This window comes from Squalius cephalus (assembly GCF_949319135.1).
Source record: "Squalius cephalus genome assembly, chromosome: 7".
Classification (NCBI taxonomy): domain Eukaryota; kingdom Metazoa; phylum Chordata; class Actinopteri; order Cypriniformes; family Leuciscidae; genus Squalius; species Squalius cephalus.
The window spans coordinates 28,626,583-28,644,086 of NC_137128.1; positions in this window are offsets into that span (position 1 = coordinate 28,626,583).

Genomic DNA, 17,504 nt, shown 5'->3' on the forward strand with positions numbered 1-17,504 from the left:
TCAACATCCACCTAGAAAAACCTCAGGCTGCTGATTTCCACACTCTGCTTGCCTCATTTGACCTCAAGCGAGTATCTACTGCGACTACTCACAGATCAGGTAATATATTGGACCTTATCTACACACGCTACTGCTCCACTGACCATACACTGGTCACTCCACTGCACACCTCAGATCACTTCCTCCTCACTCTCAACATCAACCTGCCACGGAACACAACACACACTCCTCCACAGGTCACTTTTCGGCGAAACCTACGCTCACTCTCACCCTCTCGTCTATCCTCTCTGGTCTCATCCACACTTCCTCCACCTGATCAGCTTTCAACACTAGATACTAACAGTGCAACTGATAATCTTTTCTCCACTTTAACATCCTGCTTGGACACCTTCTGCCCCCTTTCCTCCAGGCCAGCCCGCGCCACACCCTCTGCCCCCTGGTTATCTGATGTTCTCCGGGAACATCGTTCGAAACTTAGGGGTGCAGAGAGGAAGTGGCGCAAATCAAAAGATCCTACTGATCTTGGTCTTTATCAGTCCCTCCTCTCTTCCTTCTCTGATAATATCTCTACTGCTAAAATGACTTACTATCACAACAAAATTAACAATTCTTCAGACTCTCGCATGCTTTTCAAAACCTTCTCCTCTCTTCTCAACCCTCCTCCTCCTCCTCCTTCATCAACACTAAATGCTGACGATTTTGCTACATTCTTTATAAATAAAACAACCTCCATCAGCGGCCAATTTAGCAATCCACAAATTGACACACACACTTTTCCAGCTAACACGCACTCTCTACCCTCCTTCTCTCTACTCTCAGAGACAGAAGTCTCCAATCTCCTCCTTTCCAATCGCCCTACCACCTGTCCGCTTGATCCTATTCCCACTAACCTACTTCAAGCCATTTCATCCTCAGTTGTACCCACACTCACACACATCATAAACACCTCTCTTCACACTGGTACCTTTCCCACAGCATTTAAGCAGGCTCGTGTAACCCCACTGCTTAAGAAACCCACTCTAAATCCAGCACATCTGGAGAATTACAGACCAGTATCTCTCCTTCCATTCGTCGCGAAAACACTTGAGCGAGTTGTTTTCAACCAGATCTCTTCCTTCCTTACACAGAACAACCTCTTGGACAACAATCAATCTGGTTTCAAAAGCGGACACTCAACTGAGACGGCCCTGCTCTCAGTAATTGAAGCTCTGAGACTGGCAAGAGCAGCCTCCAAATCCTCAGTTCTCATCCTGCTGGATCTGTCTGCTGCCTTTGACACAGTTAACCACCAGATCCTCCTGTCAATCCTAAAGACGACGGGCATCTCGGGAACCGCACTCCAATGGTTCAAGTCATACCTCTCAGGTAGGTCCTTTAGGGTTTCGTGGAGGGGTGAGGTGTCTAAGACACAACATCTAGCTACTGGAGTGCCTCAGGGCTCAGTGCTTGGACCACTTCTCTTCTCCATCTACATGACATCACTAGGATCTGTGATTCAGAAACATGGTTTTTCCTATCACTGCTACGCTGATGACACACAACTCTACCTCTCATTCCAGCCCGACGATCCGACGGTAGCTGATCGTATCTCAGCCTGCCTGACAGACATTTCTGGCTGGATGAAGGACCACCACCTTCAACTAAACCTTGCGAAGACAGAGCTACTCGTGGTCCCGGCCAACCCAACACTTCACCACAACTTCACCATTCAGCTAGACTCGTCATCCATAACTCCATCTAGATCAGCCAGGAACCTTGGTGTGGTAATTGATGATCAATTGAACTTCACAGACCACATTGCAAGAACTGCCCGGTCATGTAGATTTGCCTTGTACAACATTAGGAGGATCAGACCCTTCCTATCAGAACATGCTACTCAACTCCTTGTCCAAGCGCTTGTTTTATCCAGACTTGACTATTGCAACGCTCTCCTGGCTGGTCTTCCAGCTTGCACAGTCAAACCTCTGCAACTGATCCAGAACGCCGCAGCTAGAGTGGTCTTTAACGAGCCGAAAAGGGCACATGTCACTCCTCTCCTCACAAAACTGCACTGGTTGCCAGTTGCCGCTCGCATCAAATTCAAGTCACTGACGTTTGCCTACAGAACAACCACTGGTTCTGCTCCCTTTTACTTTAACTCTTTACTTCAGACTTATGTGCCTTCCAGGAACTTGCGCTCTGCAAGTGAACGGCGTCTTGTGGTGCCATCTCAAAGAGGCACAAAATCTCTTTCTCGGACCTTTACCATGACTGTTCCCTGCTGGTGGAATGATCTGCCGAACTCAACCAGAGCGGCTGAGTCCATAGCCACTTTTAAGAAACGGCTGAAGACACTTCTTTTTCGACAGCACTTGATCCAGTAATACTAACACTTTCTCTCTACTACTCTATTCTGTTCTATTAAAAAAAAAAAAAAAAAAAAAAAAAAAAAAGCGTTTATTTAAACTGAGAAGGGTCATAGCACTTGCATTTTGTTGTCCTACTGCTAGTTTAACTGCTTCTATTGTTCTCATTTGTAAGTCGCTTTGGATAAAAGCGTCTGCTAAATGAATAAATGTAAATGTAAATGTAATGTGTATTGAAAGTCATTTTGATTTAAAATGATAAAACGATGGAAAGCTTAAAGTTTAAGATGGCATCAGAAATAAACCATTTGTGGATGTGAGTGATTGCTTGTGTCCGCAGACTCCTTGCTTTTCAAACACATCATATTTTCTGCTGTTATGTTCATACATATTCAGTGCATTATTTGCATTGTTTAGAAAAACACAATCTCAATCAATGACGAATTTAAAAAACGGAACTGTGGCGGCTGGTAAATTCAATCCATGCCAGTGCGGTCTTATTGGTTGATTGTGTTCCAAAGCACATGGCTGTTTATCACATGGATAATTCGTTTTGATTAACTCCTCTGAATGCACATCAGTGGAAGTCTTTTGATGTGCATCAAACATTGCATTCATCCCTTCAGGGAATAAACGGTTTATTTATCTGTTTATTTTTCTTATTTGAATAGGTAAAGGTGCTTGAGCTGGAAGGAAGGTGACAGCTGGTTTTTGTATGCCCAGGGCATGTAAGCCTGGACAAGCCAGTGAATGGTGATGAATACGAGTGTGGAAGATGTGACTTGGGAAGAGACAGGAGAGAGGAACGCTGCAATGCTAATCCAGAGCCTTAGGTGGTTTCACTTACTGCATCCACAGATGGTCTGGGAGTACGGATAGCCCTCTGGAGAATGTCATCAGGTAGAGAACACTGTCAAAAGATCACGGGCTTCTTGCGTCTACGCCAAGACTCTGACGTTCTCACTGTAGTGCCTGACTCAAACTTTGCAGCTTTTAAAAGGAAAATTCTATACATTTTGCGCACAGTGTTAATCTGAGGCCAACGTGCATTAAGGAATTTATTAATCAGACACGTGGATTATGTTACAAATTATTATAATTTTTTTTTTTATCGGTCTAATTCCTTGAGCCCAGCATGTCTGTTGCTCTGCATGCATCTGTGGAATGATTGAAATTTCTTTTAAATGGATTGGCTGGTTTATCAGGAAGACACAGTTGTTTTGAGGACCCTTATCTTGACTTCTAACATCACTATGATAAGTTATGTCCCAGCCCAGCGTGTATTAAGACAGTCTCACCGTGCAGACGGTGCAGAGAGCCAGCTGATCCCCCCAAGCTGCCCTAACAGATTGATACTGCTGAGAAAAGGGAGAAGCCAGGTACCTGATATCACCCACCGAACGGCCCCTCTGTCTGCTCTCCCCCTCCCTCAGATTCTCCTTTTTACTCACTTTCTTCCCGTCTTTGTCTTTCCTGTCTCTTTCACCACTGATTAAGCTAAATATAGACCAATAAATAAACACCCCTCACCTTAAAGAGATAGCTCAGCTAAAAATCAAAGTTCTGTCATTATTTACTTACCCTCACACACTCCAAATATAGGATATGCTGTTATTTTTTTCTGTGGAGCACAAAAGAGAATTCTGAATAATTTCTTCATGCATTTTCCCCCACAAGCTATCAAGCTCCAAAAAGCAATATAAAAGTACCTCATGACTTGTACTATATTAGACAGACAGATAGACGAATAGATAGATGGATGGATAGACAGACAGACAGACAGACAGACAGACAGCAGGTTAGACATCATGTTTGGTCATGTTGGACATTAGTAACATAGACTTCACAGAGAAAATAACAGCATACTGGTTTGGAACAACAAAGCAAAAACCTATCTTGCTTGCACAGTGATCAATCTTGCAAGAAATTCAATATTTATATTTTGGGTTTGACCTTCATTACCTTTTTCTTCCTTTCTTCAAACTTTTTTATTTTTATAATGGATTGGAAGTGACATTAGGTCTGTCATTTGTTTACTGCAATATCATCACATCCTCTCATTAGCTGCAAATGAAATAACAGACAATTTATACAAGTCATAAATTTGGAAGTGTGTCAAATCTTTTATCTACAACGTCTGTCTCTTAAGTTTTTTTTTTTTTTTTTTTTTTTTTTCTCTGAGTGGACATTTTCATTTCATGATGCAAGATAGGAAAAACAGAGGCTAACTGAGGAGCCTGAAAAACTAAGAGTTAAAAAATCTAAAAGCTCTTATTTTGCAGTGGCGATGGTGCTCGAAAAGCATCTCTAGAAGTTCCAATTTACAGCTCTATACTTACAAAGTCTCATTGTGTTGGATGAAGTACTGAGTGCTGAATGCGCTCTATTCACTGCAGCTGGTTTTATGATGTGTAAAAGATAAGTGGCCCAGTGTCTCTGAAAGTGACGCCTCTGATCTGACAAAAACACTGTGAATGCCTTATGTGCTGCTTACCCATTGATTTCATACCGCCATTCAGCGTAACGCATGAAAACATCCTTGTGCACAATGGACCTTTGTAGAGGGCTCTCAAGCTATAGTGGATAGTATTGTTTTTCATGCTTAATGCAAGGTCTAAAAATGCATGGTTTAGGTCAGTTTCTGACATGATCATGTCTCACTGCGTATTTTAAAAACAAAATACACGTAATTTTAATGCAAAATACATTCTGAAATATTTCATATCAATTTGACCAAATTATTGGGAGGAATGGATGTACAGCAACTGTAGTAATGGTTTGTTATTCTGGGGTAATGCAAAGTGCAAATACACACACACACACACGCACACACACACACACACACACACACACACACACACACACACACACACACACACACACACACACACACACACACACACACACACACACACACACACACACACACGTGCGCAGACACATGTAGGGTGCAGGGTTCCAGCACACTAACTGGTGACAAAACATTCCAATTAAAGTTATTCATCCGTCTGTTTGACCAGATGATGTTATTTTTTTATTTTTGACAATCAACCTTGTGGACATGTGCACAGCACAGCACAGTCTGGATAAACTGACAGCTGACATCACCTCAGGCTGCCAAGTGACGTTCCCTGGCAACGCAACCGCCTGCTCAGTCAACAGTGTCTTCCCAATGACTTTCCATATGCCCTCTGACCATTACAGCTTATTTATTTATATATCTGGTTCCTTAATTTTTGCCTGCAGCCTGACTATTGGTCCAAAGCAGATGCTTAGCATAAATGTTTTCTGACATTTGTCATTCCCGTTCTTGAAATGAGTCAGAAGAACTAAGGAACAAGCTCCTCATGAAAATAAGTCAGGTTTCTTTAACCTTATTTGTTGATTTCAACAAATACATTCATTTCCTTAACCATCCAAAATACATTATAGGGATAAAATGTGGGTGATGATGTTTTGTGTATTGCTCATACCAGTCATATAACGTACACACATGTTATACATGTTACGTATACTTTGTTATATAAATGGAGACAGTGCATAGACTGTTATTAAAACTTAAAAAATAGCTCACTGAAAAATTAGAGAGCTCACTGAAAAATTAAATGTATATAAATTGGAAATTTTAATCCCATGACTTCTTTGGAGTCAGATTATTACAATAAATGAGTTGATCTTGTTCACAGAATTAGTCAAAACATCACAATTAATCTATTTAAGTAAATAACTTTTTTCCTCACCCCGAGCTATATATGGCTTCAGAAAACTTAGAATATAGTAGTATGGACTGCTCCAGTCATAATTCATTATAGTTTCATGGAAAAGAGTGACTGGCACATTAGCAATAAAAATAAGACAAAACAAATTATATAGCTATCTATATATTTATTTTTGTCACCCAAAATAATGAAAGTTGCCCTTTTCTGCGACTTTTTGAAAGAGAAAGGTTTATAGAGGGCAATAAATGATGCAGGAAAAAAATTATCAGAAAAAGTTGTAAACTGAAATTGAACTCACATCACAGCAAAAGCACCTAAGCGTGACACCATGAACAATAACCACTATAAATAACAATCTAACCCAAATTTGAGAATAATGTAGTCATACCTCATTTTACCCACCAGATCAGCAAAGACAAAAGCGTTTGCAGGTATAAACCAGCACAACACTCATCACACTCATCAGCACATTAATACACCAATCATATTGTTGAATGTTAAAATACACCACTATACTACTGTTTTAAAACTGATGTCTCAATCAAACCGGCTGTCCTCTAGAGAGCAGACATCTCCACATCTATAAAGGGCTTCCCATCGAGCTCACTCTCCCCTTAAACAGATGCAAAGATTAATCACTTTCTAGAGTGTTAAACACTCCAAACCTGCCCTTGAGGAGTGAAGGGTCTATTCACAAAATCTCTATTAAGGGAAATATGTGCCATGGACCAATTAAGGTACCAGGAGTGCTTGCAGAGATCATTAAGCAGGTTTGTGTGTGGCTCAGGGGCTCTTCACAGGAAGGACCAGCACTCGGGAGAGCGACAGAGGGTCTTCTTCACCATGGGGAGTGGGGCACGCCAACCAGACAAGCCTAATGTCTTTGCCTAGAGAAGAACGGTTCATTTGGAGCCATTAGTGAACTACTGAAGTTTGAAGTTAGTGCTCTCTTGGAACAGAACATTAGAGCTCCATCTCTTTCTCTCTCTCTCTCTCTCTCTCTCTCTCTCTCTCTCTCTCTCTCTCTCTCTCTCTCTCTCTCTCTCTCACAGACCCGCTGGAAAACAAACGATAATCGTCACTTAACGAGAAGTTTGTGCATAGCGGGTGGCCACCATCGAATAGATGTGAGCTAGCCGGTCAAATCATAGCACAAAAAGCCTGTTGCAAATCAAATATGTGATATCTGCTAACAAAAAGTTCTCTAACACATAATGAAGCTTAAAAATAAAGAGTAATCTAAGTCTAGCATTTTATCTGCGCAAGTGCTTATCAAATGAAAAATTTGCACATGAAAAAGACTGCACTGCGGTTTTGTTGAGGAAATTGTGACTAATGAGTGCAATTGTATCCACTTTGCTTAAATATGGTCAGAGAGAGATGTCAATTTTTAGAGTGCAGATGCATTATGGGACTTCAGAGGAAGGACGCTAGCAGCTGAATGTCCCTTACTCTCCAGAGGCCACCGTACTTTATCTACATGAATGGATTTCATAAGCGGAGATAGTGTGCAGAGCAAGTGATAGTCACTTTAAATGACCCATATCCTCATCTTTTATACATTCTGTCCTCCTTTTACGGTTAAGCCATGCATTCCTGCCTGCCAGGCTAAAATACATATGATAAGATAAGGAGATATGAACACATCCCTCTCATTCTCCTTATTCTTGTTGAAGATGTCTACGAAAGGGGGGGATGCGGTTAATGGCTGTTTTTGCATGGAGAGAAACAACATAATAGCATGGGTTAATTGAGTTTGTCTTGTTGTGCCAGTGCAACATATTAAAGTCAGTCAATTTATAATTGCTTCTGTCAATCTCAATTTTGTCTTTGAGGGAAGCGTTGATATTTTTGTCATTTCAGGTTAAGCACAATTTTGTGAGAAACAACAGTAATAAAAAAAAAAAACTTTTCCACTTCAGCTTCAGGTTAATGCTAACACACAATGAACAAACTTGGTAGACGAGTGAATCAAATGAGGCATTTCTAACTAGGGGGTGTGTAAAACAAATATGAGCCTTATTTTTTCCCCAGTATGTTTCTGAGTAAACCATCTTCCCCTCCGGCTATCCTCCATGCTGTTTTGAACTATGATGATCAGCTACTCCCCTCTTCTCTCTATGATGAGCTCCTGCTTGTCCAGATGTTGCAACTTGCAGCTCTTGCTCTTATTCAATGGTGGAACCAAATTTCAACTCCTGTCAAAACAGCTAACGAGACTAACCTTTTCAAGACCTACACTAGGCTGAACATTGCTCCACACACAAAATAATGATTGTTTTTTTTAAAGTCAAACCTTTCGTACAAAGAAGTTCACATTGTCAGTGTCACAAATCTGCTTATTTAATTAGTGACTTAGAAATTGTGTGGAATATAGTAAAAAATATAGATTTCTCGATTTTAATCGATTCTCATTTTTACGCACCAATATCGATTCTTAAAGGGATTGTTCACCCAAAAATGAAATACTGAATGAATACTCACCCACATGTTGTTCCAAACCTGTAAGACCTTTGTTCATCTTCGGAACACAAACTAAGATATTTAGAAAGAGATCCAAGAGCTTTCAGACCCCTCAAATTGACTGCAATTTAATTGCCACTTTCAAGGCCCAGAAAGGAAGTGAAGACATCATTAAAATAGTCCATGTGACAACAGTGGTTCAACCTTAATTTTACAAAGCAACGAGAATACTTTTTTGTGTCTTTACTACCTTTCTGGGCCTTGAAAGTACAATTACCTCTTTTTTTTTTTTTTCAGTGACCATAAACTCTTAAGACAGCTAGAAAAATTAACTCTAGAGAGGAGCATTTTGCATATTAAATATATGCACCATATTAAATGCACCATATTACATACTATAATTTGTAATGGTCTTCAATAAAGCATGTTTGAATAAATCCGTCAAGTTGACAGTCACCATTTAAATGTTTATATTTCAAAAAAAGATTTGGAGTAGAAATAATGTAATTTTAAATTTAGTAGGCCTATTTTAACTTTGTTATTATAAAAACTTTCTTGAGTGTAAATTAAGTATTTGTCTACAAATCAGTTAATTTTAACCTTCAATATCATAATAATGTAGTATCAACTGACTCCTATGTACAGTTTACAGCATGAGTTAAGAGATTTTTTCTTGAGAAAATTTGCCATGCACTGTACCTGATATAAATCTAAAATAATTGAATCTGAATTGAATTGCAATCTTGTGAATCGAAATCAATTTGAATCGTACAGTTTGTGTCAATATCCAGCCCTAATACAGTGTGCAGTGTAATATATACTGTACCTGCAAAGCGTTATAAATAAAAATAAAAACGATAAAATAAATGATAAATTAAGCTAAATTAAAATAAATTACTAAATAAAATAAAAATGGCCACAAATTAAGTGGCATTAATACACTAATCACACTAGCAGGGCTCGACATAAGCAATGGCCCGATGGCCCGGGGCCAGTAAAAGAGTATGTTGGGCTAGTTGATTGGCCAGTGACTGGCCATCAGCAAAACAAACAGCAAACGTCATACACAGTGGCGCGAAGAGTATCAATGTTACTTCAGGTTATTTATAACGTGTTAAAATGTCAAAGAACTACGAGGCTGATACGAGAAAGAGGACATTCCTAGTGTCATGGAAAACACAGAACACCTGGGTGGAGAAAGGCGATGAGGGCATGTACTGTTTCGTCTGCCGGAAATTTCCAACAAAAGCCGACCGAGCCGGGACATTTTACAAGGGGACCCAGAACTACAGAAAACAGGCCTTAGATGCACACGAAAAAAGCTGTCAACATTTGCTGTGTGTGTTGGCAAAGCAGGTGGCAGACAACCCATCAGCTGGGCCACTTCATTACTAGACACAACAGGCCAACAACGACACAATCCAGCGGATGGTGAAGTTAATCAACATCGCTTACCATATCGTGAAGAGTGAGCTCCCCTTTACTGCTTACGAGAGAACGGTCGCTCTTCTCAAGAAGAATGGCGAAGACGTTGGCTCTCAGTACCTCACCGATGTAGCATGTCGAAGGTAAGTTACTCAGCTAGTTAGCAAATATATCACCGTAACTTTGCTCATAAATGATAGATCCAAAGTGCGACTGCTTGACTTGTGTCATGAGTGAGTTTGGGTGTCATGTCACAGCTAGCAACCAAGCCACATTAGCTAGCTATGTATAACATGTATATTTTTTCATGCTAGTTAATTGAACGTGTTTGTAGCTTGAAACAAGCTAGCGCGAACCGCTGATTAGCTAGCATATGAAGTAGCGGCCCAAGATGGCGACCGCCCGTATACGTGAACAGTATAGCTAGTCTTTCTAAACAATATTTTCTAACTTTTGTCTGTACCCTTACAAAGTTCTCAATGCTTCGGTTAACATGTAGGGACCCTCATTATGCTACCGTTGAAGTGTTGTACTATTTTTAGCCTTGTTAGTGGTGCAGAAATAGTGATTTGTTTTTACTTTCCAAGTGCCCCGGCCCCCGAATACAAACGTTGGAGAAAACCCCCCCAGAGATAATAGGTGAATAACTTAAATAACCCTAATATTGTAGTTGTCCTAACTTTTCTTTTGTTTATTTTCAGGTTTGTCGATGTTATTTATAGAGAGCTGTGGGAGGGCTGTGTTGCAGAAATTAAAGCAGCACATTTTTTAAGTGTTCTGTAAGACTCTTCTACTGACGTGAGTGGCAGAGACCTGGAAGGGGTTTTTGTCTGTATATTGAGCTGTGGACATCCAAAAAACATCTTTATTGGTGTAGAGGAGCTCCAACACGCCACAGTGCCTGGACATTTTGCTGCAATGAGCGCTGGTAAGCCTGGCTATTGAATCTGTTTGTGTTTCTTGCTGTGTTTTCACTTGTTGAGTAACGTTACATCAATAACAAGTATTTCTCGGCTTACAGCATTGGATAAGGCAGACATATCCCAGTGGAAGGATAAGGTAGTGGGCTTGGGTACTGATGGAGCTGCTGTGATGGTTGGGAGGATTGGGGGTGTTGCCACACTTCTTCGTGCTGAAGTTCCCCACCTGCTAAATATCCAGTGCCTAAGCCATGGCCTGGAGTTGGCTGCCATGGATGCTATGAAAGACCAAGAAAGAATGAGAAAGGCAAGTAACAAGGAAGTAAAAAGCCAACCTTCAGCAACTTCTGTATAGTAAACTGAGAAAATCATGTCCTACATAAACCCAACATGTTATGTGCTACTTAAGCTAATTTGTATAATTATCATACTCCTATAATTCTAATTCAGGTGAAGGGCATACTGAAGGGGCTGTATAAACAGTATCATCACTCTCCAAAAACGTGGAGAGAGTTGAAAGATCTGGCAGATGTGTTCAACCAAAAGGTCTGGAAGATGACCAACTTGGGAGGGACAAGGTGGCTCCCACACATGGAGAGGGCACTCAGGGTCTTGTTGAAAAACTACCCAGTATTGCTTGCCCAGATGGAAAACACAGTGGAAGCAAGGCTAGTAATACATTCCTGTTTCCTAGGTAATCATACTTAATCTCGGTCAACATGAATTCTTATTTGGTTGTTTACATCAAACAGATCAGCAAGTGCTGAAATGATTGGACGAGCCAAGCAGTGCCTTCAGGTGTTGAAAGATTTTCAACACCTTCTCTTCATCATGCTGGTCCAAGACGTCACAGAAGTCTTGAATTGGAAAGTTTCTATTAAATATAATCGGTCTGATCAGTTTATTTTCAATTTAAGTTGCAGTGTAGTGTACCTGAGTTGAGTCATGTTTTCATTCTTGTAGTCTGAACCTGCAAGAGGATGGGCTTACCCTGCCAGAGGCACTCTATGCCTTTGAAACAGCAGTGTTGAGCCTGACAACCATGGAGATAGAGGCAGGAAAGTGTGTGGAGGGCTTCCTAGCTAAAACCAAGAATGGAACCTATCAAAATGTTGAGCTGTTGAGGTTCAGGGACAGCAGAGAAGAGTTTTCCAAGTATATATTTAAACAAGAAGGATGACATAATTTATTTTTAAGGTGTTAAATTCTGAGACATTATAATTAATTATTAGTATTTTTTTCTCCAGTGTGAAGCGGACGCTCCTGCGCAGTGTGATTGCCAGGCTACAGTCCCGATTCAAGGGGGTTGAGTCTCATCAGGTGCTGCAGGCTGCAGCAAAACTGGTGGATCCTCGCAAGTGGGCTGCTGACCATCAAGAACTAGCATGCTATGGCAGGGACCACCTTGCCACGGTCTGTGATCACTTTGCTAATGTCCTTGACCAGATAGGATGTGACCAGGACAAAGCACAGCATGTGGAGTGGCCTGCTGCTAAGGTGCTGATCAAGTCCTTATCACAGAGCCTACAGAGGAATGTTTGGCAAGACTTTTTCCTGGATAATGAGCGAAGGAGTAGCTTCCCCAACCTCCTCCTCATTGTGGAGCTCATCTTGGTCTTGCCTCTGTCCACGGCAACAGTCGAGAGGGGCTTCAGTGCCATAAAGTATACAAAGACTGACTGGAGGAACAGCTTGAGTGTTGAAATGCTGAAGAGCTTGCTCTTCATTAGCTTGGAGGGTCCCAACTTGGAGCACTTCAACCCCATGCCAATAGTGAAGAGGTGGCTCATGGAGGCGGACAGAAGGAGTTTCCAGTGAATAAAATGGACTGCTGAGGGAGAGAAAGGGAGGGGCCCATGAAGATGTCACACTGTGTTGGACGTTAGGGTTAGGGTTTTCTTTCTACCCTGACCTGTCCTGGTTCCTGATGTGGGCATTCTTTTTTCAGAGTTTGTCCTTGTTTGCTACAGTTTTTAAATAGTTTATATAAAAAGCTCATTTTTTTCTGATGCTTTTCTTTGTCATATATGACAATAACTTGCATATCATTGGATAAGACTGTTGGTTGGACAAAAAAAAATTAATCGTTTAATTGAGAAAATAATTTTTTTAAATAACATACTTCTTTTACGCTTACCTTATATGGGAGTTCACTTTTATTTCCTTTTATGTTAACAATTTAAATGTTTGTCATTAACTGTTGGAAATTAATTATTTTAATTTCAGTAAGGCAACTGAGTTGAAAGAGTTGCATGTACAAAAACTGGGAAAACTATAAGTAAGTATGCAAATAGTTAAGAGGTGGCTCATGGAGGCGGACAGAAGGAGTTTCCAGTGAATAAAATGGACCGCTGAGGGAGAAAAGGGAGGGGCTAAGGGGAAGAAAGGAGGAAAAGTGGAATCTCTGTGAAAACCACATTCTCTCCGTGTTGGCGAGCCTATGTTCATTGCAGGAAAAATAATATATACTGCAATAACCATTCATAGTTACAATGACAATTTGGTTATTTTTGCATGTCTGCAGGGACTCTCTCTTAATTCCTGTACTCCCTTTGCTGTATTGATTAAATAAATACAGTTTAATGGAAAAGTGCTTTTCCTTATATTTCTTTCAGGGCCAGTAAAAATATAGAAGGGGCCAGCAAAACTCGGATCTACTGGCCCTGGGGGCCAGTGGGGATTTTTTTTTTTTTATGTTGAGCCCTGCACACTAGCATGTGCTAAGAAACTAATGCAGACAAGTTACCACATTAATTTTGATAAAACTAAAACTGAAACCTAAAAAATATAAAACAAACAAAACTGTCAAAAACTGTCAATAGTTACACTAAATTAACTAAATTAAACTAATTGAAAAAAATAAAATAAAATAAAACTAAATAAAAAATATAAAAACTAATTACCTTGCAAATAACATACAGTACGGTAATGCAAAGTCAATACTAATAGATATTCTCCTATTAAATCATTATGTCTTTATGTTGTATAAATTTGGTTTTGACAGCAGGCCAGCAAATCAACCACCCCACAGTGCTTTCTATTTCCATGCCTGGTGCAAACTGCATCATTGTACACTCTGAAACAGGCTTAAGAATTATATGGCATTGCTGCTTTCATCTAGAGTGACATCCACCACTATCGTCATGTTCAGATGGCATTGCGTGAATTGCACAGAATGCACCTATGGTTCAGTGAACCTGTGGCACTGAAGCAGCTAATGCTTGCTGCAAGCCAGAAGAAGAAAGAGTGGCTTTTATGTCTATCACACTCCTGTGAATCTCTGGCGTAGAGCATGCTCTGGTGGGCATTCCCACAACCTCGGCCCTCTTCGGCAGCTCGGCCAGCAAAATAAACCCTTAATGAGAAGTTTATGAGACACAAGATGCCTCACAGGCCAAAGCTAATGTATATCTGAATGAAACCAGTGGCTTTGTGTTGTGTCAGGAGATTCAGCCAGCACGCACCAGGCCACCCGAGGTGATAGCGGGGCCCGCATACTGAGGTGTGCCGAGCGAGAGCCAACATGTCAGTATCTCTCAGAGCAAACACTGTCACAGCTAATTCTACAATGAGCATGCGATGGGGCCCCGCAATGACACAAAACAATTAGGCAGATGTTCTCACCAGCCTCCTGAGCCAGAGCAATAAAACATACTGCCACCACAAGTTATTTCACAACTCAAAATCTCAACCAGACAGGAAACATGTCCCTAGTATTATCTACGATAGTATGAAATATAGGGGATGAGAGCAGAAGAACAGAGGACATTTACTGACAAATTGTCACATATTTAGAGATTATTTGAACATGGACAAGAGAATGAAGCATCATCCAATAGGAGAAATATATTTATTTACTAACTTAGATGTTGTAGCACAAAATTGAAAATCATGAAAATGGACCAATGAAGCCCTCCAGAGTAAAATTATGCCAATGATTATGCCAATTATGCAGAATATAAAAATACATTCTTTAATTTAAATACATTTTTAAAAAAATGTGGCAATGTAAAATACTAAACAGTAATATTGTGAAATGTTATTACAATTTAAAATAATTGTGTTCTATTTTAAAAAATGTACAAATGTAATTTATTCCTGTGATGGAAAAGCTGATTTGCTGCTCAAGAAACATTTATTCTTGTTATTATTATTATCAATGTTTAAAACAGTTTTTGTAATATTGTGGCTGCTGAAAAGCAGCTTTGCCACTACAGTGTCAACTACGAAAGAAATAATGAAAGAAGTAGATCGCAGGAGGAAACAATAACAACTATGTATAACATTGACGATACCGAACAACGAACAGAACAAAATAGGGAGGGAGTATAAGCAAACAATGGAGCTAAATGATACTCAGGTGTATATAATCAGAAACCTAGGAAATTATCAAGGAATAAAATCACAGGAAATAAGGAAACATGGAAAACCAAACTAAAACACAATAAAACTAAACATATTCATGACACACATGAATAAATTATGTTAAAACATTCACGAATAGAAAACAATTCTTTTAATTTGTAATAGCCTAATATTTCACAATATTAATGTTTTTATTGTATTCTGTATTAAATAAATGCAGCCTTAGTGAGCATAATATACTTCTTTCAAAAACATTTTTAATGTTTCCATACTTTTGACAGGTACTGTACGTTAACTCTGGGTAAGGTGCAGAAATCTAGCGGTTTTGGTCAGTTTAAAGTCCAACTGAAATCAAAATTGACCCTATTTACTTTGTTAGCGCATATGTGAACAATTAATCCGTGCAAGTTAATACACAGAAAAAAATTGTTTGCCGTCGTAATCTTTAATCAAAGTCTGAAATGTTACTTCCGGTCTGGAATGGCGTTCCTTCTCTGATGATGTAGGTTTGACGGCTTGAGTTGGGAAACGCTTAACCACTCCCCTCAAACCGTTAGTCTGCTATGAGCGAGAGATGGAGAGGAGGAGCGCTAGAGTAAAACCCTGCCCTCTGTTCAATATTCCTTTTCACTGGGAAATACGTCACAACACTGAAGAAAAGTTGTTTGCAACTTCCGGTTCACGCGGACTTTAAGCTGTGGTCAGAATTATTGGCACCCCTGGTAAATATGATCAAAGATGGCTGTAAAAATGAATCTGCATTGTTAATCCTTTTGATCTTTCATAAAAAAATCTGCAAAAATCGAACCTTTCATTGAAGTAAAATAATTGAAAGTGTGTGTGTGTGTGTGTGTGTGTGTGTGTGTGTGTGTGTGTGTGTGTGTGTGTGTGTGTGTGTGTGTGTTGTGTGTGTGTTTCTTATCACATGAAATAAGTGTTTATCCTCCAAAACATGTTGGACGCAATTATTGGCACCCCTTGAATTTTTTATGAGTAAAATATCTCTGAAGTATATTCCCATTAATATTTACATTTTTTAGCACACCAGGGTGACTAGGAACATGAAATTGTTTAGCTATGTCTTCTTGTTTCACTTGAGTATAAATATGAGGAAGCACAAAGGCCAAATTCCCTTAATCATCCATCACAATGAGTAAAACCAAAGAATATAGTTCTGATGTGCAGCAAAAGATTGTTGAGCTTCACAAAATAGAAAGTGGCTGAAAGAAAATAGCTACAGTAAAGCATTGAAAATTCCCATTTCCACCATCAGGGCAAAAATTAAGGAGTTCCAATCAACTAAAGATGTTACGAATCTGCCTGGAAGAGGACGTGTGTCTATATTGTCAATGCACGGTGAGGAGGAAAGTTTGAGTGACCAAAGACTCTCCAAGGATCACAGATGGAGAATTGCAGTGATTGGTTGAGTCTTGGGGTCAGAAAGCCTAAAAATAAAAAATAAATAAAACAACCCCTACATCACCACATGTTGTTTGGGAGGGTTTCAAGAAAAATCCTCCTCACTCATCCAAAAACAAACTCTAGCATATTCAGCAGTCAGACACGACCGGATTCTTGTCAGATACAACTAAAAAAAGAGCTTTGGATGGGTTTGGTGCAAACAGGAATACATAGTACCCCATGCCCATTGCCCAAGGTTAAATATACTGCTGAATCTTTAATGTTGTGGGCCTATTTTTTTGCTGGAGGTCCTGGACAACTTGTTCATCTTGTTTTTTTTAGCAACCTTTCCAAAAGTAAAACATATTAGCCATTTAGTGGTAAACCCGCAACTCTCATACCCTCAGATAACTTTATCTTGTATTTTTAGCAGACACTTTAAGTGTCTGTTATAGCTCTATCTATACCAGAGTCAAACAAGTATACACTTGTTCAGTGTGCCATGCATATAAACAGATGCAACATATACAGCAGGCTTTTCCTGAATGTCACAACTTGTCAAACACAACTGTGTAAAATGGCATGTGAATGCTTAGGCATAGAAAAGAAGCGAGACAGGTGTGTACTCTCGGCTCAAGCTCACTGAGTGTGGCGTCACATAGCCGTAAGGTAGTTTTACTTGTGATAGCACAGAATAGAAATGACAGGAAGGGCGTGGGGACAGATAAGTGTCTAATGGTGCAGCAAAGCCACTGCTTATCATTTTTCCATCATCCCTTCAGGTCTCAAAGGGAGCCAAAGCTCAGTTGTTTCAATGGTAAAGAATAACAAGGATTTAAGTTTTTTTTTTTTTTTTTTTTTTTTTT